The sequence below is a fragment of the Cibotium barometz genome, chromosome 2 (genome assembly GCF_041138505.1).
Source record: "Cibotium barometz isolate CiBa-2024 chromosome 2, ASM4113850v1, whole genome shotgun sequence".
Taxonomy (NCBI): Eukaryota; Viridiplantae; Streptophyta; class Polypodiopsida; order Cyatheales; family Cibotiaceae; genus Cibotium; species Cibotium barometz.
Genome location: NC_141047.1, coordinates 61559256 through 61566162, shown reverse-complemented (window position 1 = coordinate 61566162; position 6907 = coordinate 61559256). Strand labels below are relative to the sequence as shown.

The following is a 6907-nucleotide window of genomic DNA, read 5'->3' as shown; positions in this document are numbered from 1 at the left end:
GCGCTCTCTTCCATACACGGTAGGTCTCCTTGCACCTCATAAAAGAGAGTACGCCTTGTAGAAGACCTCATGTGTGGAATCAATAATTCTCTTGAGTCCGTCAGTAAAAGGGAAACTTGTTGGGGGAGGGGAAGACCTTCGTCCACCATCAGTGGTGTCTTCCTCTCTCACTTTTCCCACTCCGTGAAAGAGCTAAAATCCCTGTGCGCACTTGAAAAAAACTTTTCTTTATTGAACAAACAATAGGGTGAGTGATAGATCTTCGTTGAAGAGTACCCTCAGGAGAGTCCTCCTCATAATCACTCACGCTAGAGTTACGTTCACTTACAAGTAAAGAAACACAAAGAGAACCTATTCTTTGCTTTGCGGGGAAAACCTTACTTTTAGCCCGCATACGCACTTGTACCACCAGTGAAATCTAAGGAATTGCTTGTGCTTCATGGATCTTGTGGAGCCCAGTCTCTAGACACTTGGGTTCTTTCCATAGAAGCATCATATTCCTTAAAACTCACAAGCGTACATGGATTTCATCTTAATGGTCTTTTGTCATACTCTAAATTCTTTAGGAGAATAGAAACCGAAAGATAAGCTCTTATCGTGAGAGTCTGCCGTGCTAGAAATTAAGCTATACGAAGAGGGTGAAGGATAGTCCTCCCTACTTTGTCATAGACTATTTTCCACGCAATTCTATGACTTCTTATAGCTTTACTTTGGATCGTTTTCTTCTTTAGAAAGAAACAAAGGCCTACAGCTCTGATACCAATGAAACCAAAACTCTTATTGCGACTAATTCCTTTAGCACTTTTAGTTTCAAGAAACTGTTGCATAATTATCGCTAACAGTAGCAAGACAAATTCATTAGATTAGAGACATCTCAAGTCATGCAATCTAGCTACATCTTAGTCTAAACTAGAGCAATTGCCTCCTGAGGCAAGCAATAGCTCAAGTGATTCGCGCACACACACACACACACACACCAACAATATGGTGTATGCATGGCGAACAGTATGCACTTTAACATGCATCTAACTCAGATAGAATCTGCAAAAACATGCGCATAATCTCAAAGATTCTACAGCACATGCGCATACACACACAGAAATTCGACTTCTTTTAGAGCGTGTTCCATACACACACACTTCTCGAACGTGATTTGTGTGTGATGAATTTATGCACAGAAAGACAAGGAATTGCACCAATCACTCCCACACAGCATGGAGCCGTAATAGAGGCTCATAAACACTCATAACATGCGACATGCTTGCCATAACATTTGCAAGAGACATACGCATAAACATACACATAAACATGAACAAAAACATGACACACGACGCGCAGTGAGGGCCGGATTTATGAGGCCGACCCCCCCTCGAAAGGACTTGTATTTCTTTTGTTCACGGAGATCGTGAATCAAATACATACATGGTTCTTTGCTTGCAACAAGCGGCTTACATAAGCGGACTGTGGAGGCTTAGAACTCCACAGTCCACACAATCTGCAATCTCCTCTGTGTACCTGCAAGTTTCGTTGCCCTCTTCTCAAGGAACACAAGCCATGCAGGCAAGAAATTCCTGTAGAGAAAAGGGGGAGAGCCTCTCTAGAGGACTTCATATTCTGCTATTCTTTAGCTGCCTGCAGAAAATTAGACCAAGTACTAGGCAGCCTGGAAGGAGAACTGCCATATACAAGAAGAACTAGGAGAAACTATGGAGGAAGAACTTGTAGGGGATGAAGAGAGCTTTCAATCCCACCCTCCTTCATGCAAAACTGAGCTTGGGGCTGCCAGATATGGTTGCTTGCGTCCTGGAGGGAACAAAAGGCTCGCCAAGTGGAAATGGTTGGTTCCTAGCACCTCCGTTCATCATTTTTATTTTTCTTTTTCTTTTCTTTTTTTTTCCTCTTTTTTTCTTTTCTCTTTTTTTTAAATAATAAATTTACAGACACTTGTGGAAAGAAAATGCAGAAATTAATTTACCTCCTCTTCTGGTGTAGAGGGGTATAGACCATAAATTCCCCGATATATATCTTCGATGTCGCCTCCGGTCTTCTTGCACAAATGAATATTTTGGTCTTCATCTTCGAGCTCGAGGGTAACGCCCTTGCCGATTAGACGGACGAAGAACATAAAGTCATCTTCACTGAGCAACTCCAATTCCCTTCGGGTTGTGCCGAGGAACGTGGTGACGGGGTAGAAGAGGTAGGTGGTCAGCCAAACACGGTTAACGACCCCAAGACAGCTCGCCGCCAAATCGATAGCAGTGGCATCGTTGTTGCTTCACTCCCACAGAAGCAAGATGCAATTAATGTGTAAAGTAGAGCCCTCCCACCAGACGAAACTGGTGTCCAGCAAACGGTCAAAAATCTCCTCTTGAGGGCCAATGGGAAGACCCTCTAAAAACTGCATAAGATTATCCATGCACCCCAATAGATGGCTCCTAACATCATGCCAAAGGTTCTTTAAATAAGACACATGGGTTTACAAAATTGACTTGCTTTACCCTCATACGCGCCATGCATCGATATTGGATAGTTTGGGCGCGTGCTTCGTGGGTGGCTAGAAAGTCATTGAGCTTTAGCACTTGACTTTCTTCTCGTCGTAGTTTGAAGAGAGATAACATATTTAGAGAGAGAGATAAGAGAAAGAAAATGAGCAGTAGGGAGTGAAAAGACAGGCCAAGAGAGAAGGAAGGGAAGAGAGAGAAGGAAAGAGAGTAAGAGGAGAGAGATTCTAGAGACATGAGAGAGAAAATGGAGAGAGAGCTAGAGACTAGGGAGGGGAAGAAGAATGAGAGAGAGGAGAAAGGAAAGAGAGAGAAGAGAGTGGCGTGACCTTTCTTTACTATGATGGTGCATATGGTCACAGTGATAAGGTGCTAGGGTTAATCCAACAGTTTGACACAGCCTTTGGAGGTGAAAGTTTCATCAAAAGTTCAAAGCTACGCCATGTTGCGATGTACTTCTAGAAGAGCGCACGCCAGTGGTGGGTAAGTCTGCACACACAAGGCATAGCTCCTAAGACATGGAAGGAGTGCCGCCAGGCCATAATGACTCAGTTCTTGACTGAGAATGCTAAAGATGATGTCTTCACCTCTTGGAGGGGATTGAAGCTCAAGAAGGGCAAATCGATGCAAAGATATGTCAACAAGTTTTGGGATTTGCATCTCAAAGCGAGAGTTTTCAAAAAGATCGATTTTGCTGAGCAGAAGCAACAATATTGTGCTAGCCTCCCCGAGGATATAAAGACTTATGTCAACGCCTAGAAGCCAAAGACGATCTCTGAAGTCATACACCACTTCTTGGTAGCAGCCAAGATCTTTCCCTCCAACAAAGCGGCTGTTAAGCTGATGGAAAAAGGGGATAAGATGCAACCTTTTGATCGCCCTCAAAAGGATTGGAATGGCAACCAAGGCAAGAAAAAGGAAAAGGGGATGTTCAAAGGGAAAAACAAGCTCTCCCCGGAGGAGCTTGAACGCTACAAGAAGGAGAATCGATGCTTCAAGTGCAGTGAGCAAGGGCATAGCTATCGTGTTTGCCCAAAAGCAGTGGCTAAGAAAGAGTCACCCCAAGCCACGCAGATTCTCTCTACCCCAGCTATGGATCCCAAAGCCTCTCAGCTATGCTATGTATGGGGAAAGGTTAGGGACCAAAGCGCTTTTATGTTGCTAGATCCTGGATCTATGCACAATTTCATTTTGGTTGAACTAGCCCAGTGCTTGAGTATAAGTTATGACGACATGGGAGCTCCACTAGAGGCTATGAAGCCTTTAAAAGTCAACAAGTTCTAGTCACCCCGTTGATTGGAAATCTTAGGCTCCATATCCAAAATTATTTTGACACTGAGGAATTCAATGTTCTCCACTCGAGCACGAGGATGTTATCCTAGGGACCCCGTGGTTTCATCATTTGTATGCAAAAATGAAGTTCCCAGAGCGGACTATCACATTTTCTCACATGGGTAGGGACTTCTCAGTGCAAGCACAAAGTAAAGGGAACATTATCCCTATTGTAAGTAACAATTCAGAAGAAAGTAATAAAGAAGTTACTTTTTGCTTATATGGTTTTCGTAAAGGATTCACCATCCAATGTTGAAGTGTCTTTTTCTACTAATGCAAATGAACAATCGTTAAGTGTTAATGAATCACATGAACATGTGCAGGCACAATGTAAAACCTTCTTAAGTGAGTATAATGATTGTTTTGAGGATTCCGTTCCTAACGAACTGCCCCTAGTAGAGGGGATGATGACCATAGAATAGAGCTTGTTCAAGGGAGTTCACCTCCAAACAGGCTGCCCTATAGGGTCTCCCATGCTCAATAAGAAGAGATTATGGCTCAAGTCAATGAGCTTCTAGAGAAAGAGATGATCCATCCCAGCTCGTCACCTTACTACTCCCCTGTGCTATTAGTGCAAAAGAAGTGTATGAGACATACAAGATGCTTTCCAAAAGATAAGGGAAAACATACAAGCATCATAGCAAAAGCAAAAGAGGGCTACTGAGGGGATTTTCATTTTGTGAGCTTTCAATTTCGAGCTTTTGAAACAGCACCTAATTTTTAGAGCTTTTTAACTCCCATACCAGAATTTTTTTTCTCACAATCACTAGATTCACATACAAATATTATAGATAATCAACATATTCTTTCGTTAACTAAACACACACACACACACACACACACACACACACACACACACAAGGGTCCTACCCCTTTTGTGTTGCGATGAATGATCTCTCTCTCTCTCTCTCTCTCTCTCTCTCTCTCTCTCTCTCTCTCTCTCTCTCTCTATCTATCTATCTCTCTCTCCATGTTTTTTGGTTAAAAGGTGGTACCATATTTCAAAATGAAAGTGTGGCTCCCAAAGTAACAACCAAAGTGTCCACATTACTTGAAACTAAAAATACAATTAGGGGGATGCAACAACAATAGTACATGAAAAACTATAAATAATAGCTCTAAACACACACACACACACACACACACACACACACACACACACACACACTTACATACCTATAATACGTTGTACTCTAGGTCCATATAATACACCATATTATACTATAATATGATGTAAGCTACCTAAAAGGCTAAACATAATCAGCCACATTTTACTTTGTCTAGTATGCTAGATAATTCATATGTTCTTTCATTAACCAAACAATCTAGCATATCTAGAGAAAATATGTAGTGTAACGTAACTAAAACATTGTCTTCGTCTTTAATTGGCCATGCTTGCCACACAACTATATTCAAATCAAATAGTTAAACACTAGTCATGTAATGCCATAAGCAAAGCACATGAAATACATCAATAGTAGCATGTCAAAACAACATCAAAATGAGAGTCTTCATAAAAAGTAAGGTCTCCCCATATCAACACATCACTGGTCCACACACTAGCATGGATAGGATACCTCCATAGACCACATCATCTATCTCTAAACACATTCAATGTCCCTAATCAATACATCAATAGTAGCATGAAGTTCATCAAAACAACATCAAAATGAGAATCTCCATAAAAAGCTAGCTCTCCCCATATCAACACATCACTGGTCCATGCACTATTGTGGATAGGCAACCTCCATAGACTACATCATCTATCTCTAAACACATGCAATGTATGATATCTTCTGCACTAGCTCGTCCCAAACCACTATACCCCACGAATACATCCAAAACATAGTCATTGCACTCCGTAAATGTAGCTAGCAACCACCCAGCCAAACAACAAAAGAAGTCAAGAGATTAGGACTAGCACAAACTTAGTCAAGCATTGTAAGCATTAGCAAACAAATAATAAAGAAATATCACCGATAGAAAAGAAGAGACCTCTCTGCTCCACCTCTAATAATAACACCATCGATATCCAAAGGAACGATGCAATCATCTATCATGTAGCTACGATCTGCATGAAACAAAATAGTACTCATCTTTTCTTGGAACGGTCTATCATATTGGGGAATAGAATTTCCTGCACGATAGCAAAGGCACATTGTAAGATCAAGTACCTAGCACATGTGCAAAAAATCTACTAATCAATTCATAGTTTAAATTACATGAGTCTACACATAAAATGAAGAGCACATATTGACTTACTACCTCTCTTGTGAGGGGATGTCAGTAAATCTTTGTGTCACACATTAGAGTCCACATGCGGAGGAGCATTAGCCCCACTCATGCTGCATCAACAATAAAATCTCCTATGTGCTCTGCCATGCACAAAGTCACCAAAAAACCTTGATCTGCCAAATACTCGCGTGCAAGATCCATGCATCCCATAACAAGACCCTTGGAAAATGTATTCCACGTGTGAACACTCGTGCTCTCTACACCCAACATTAACATCAATCTTGCATGATACATACAATCCTATAATTTATGTTCAAGCAAGTAGTTACATACCCCTTGAAGTTGGACCAAGACCATCCGCAAGCAAGCTTGTAGGAAAGTCCACAAATATCAATCAAGCTACCTCTCGACATGGCATCCCATATTTGCTATAAAGATTTATCTTTTGTGCTGCAAAGAACTTATTGATGCTAATAAGAAAGCATGCATAAATCTAGACTTAGAGAGGGTAATTCATTTAACATGCTGGTGAATTTGTTACAATGTTTGTGTGCCAAAAAAAGTCTAAGAAAGTGAACCAAAATGTTGTAATGGAAAATGAGATGTAGGGAAAGTGACTAGAGACTCTCTAACTTATACAACGATGGGGAGCATATACACATCAGGGTCCCAAGATGTCCAGCATTGGTTGCTGTTAAATATCATCAATGTAATATGGTGAGTACTCTAATAAGATGTCTCTCATATCACCCTCTAATGCACCCTCTGCCAATGTCATGATGACCCTTGTATTTGTGGACATCTAGATCTCCCAAGCTCAATGGCCTTGTCAGTTAGAG

At 41.2% G+C, this 6907-nt stretch overlaps 1 pseudogene; it reads right to left on the bottom strand.

Moving 5' to 3' along the window:
• Window positions 1-5537: 5537 nt before the first annotated feature.
• Window positions 5538-6269, bottom strand: LOC147641312 (uncharacterized; annotated as a pseudogene).
• Window positions 6270-6907: the final 638 nt, after the last annotated feature.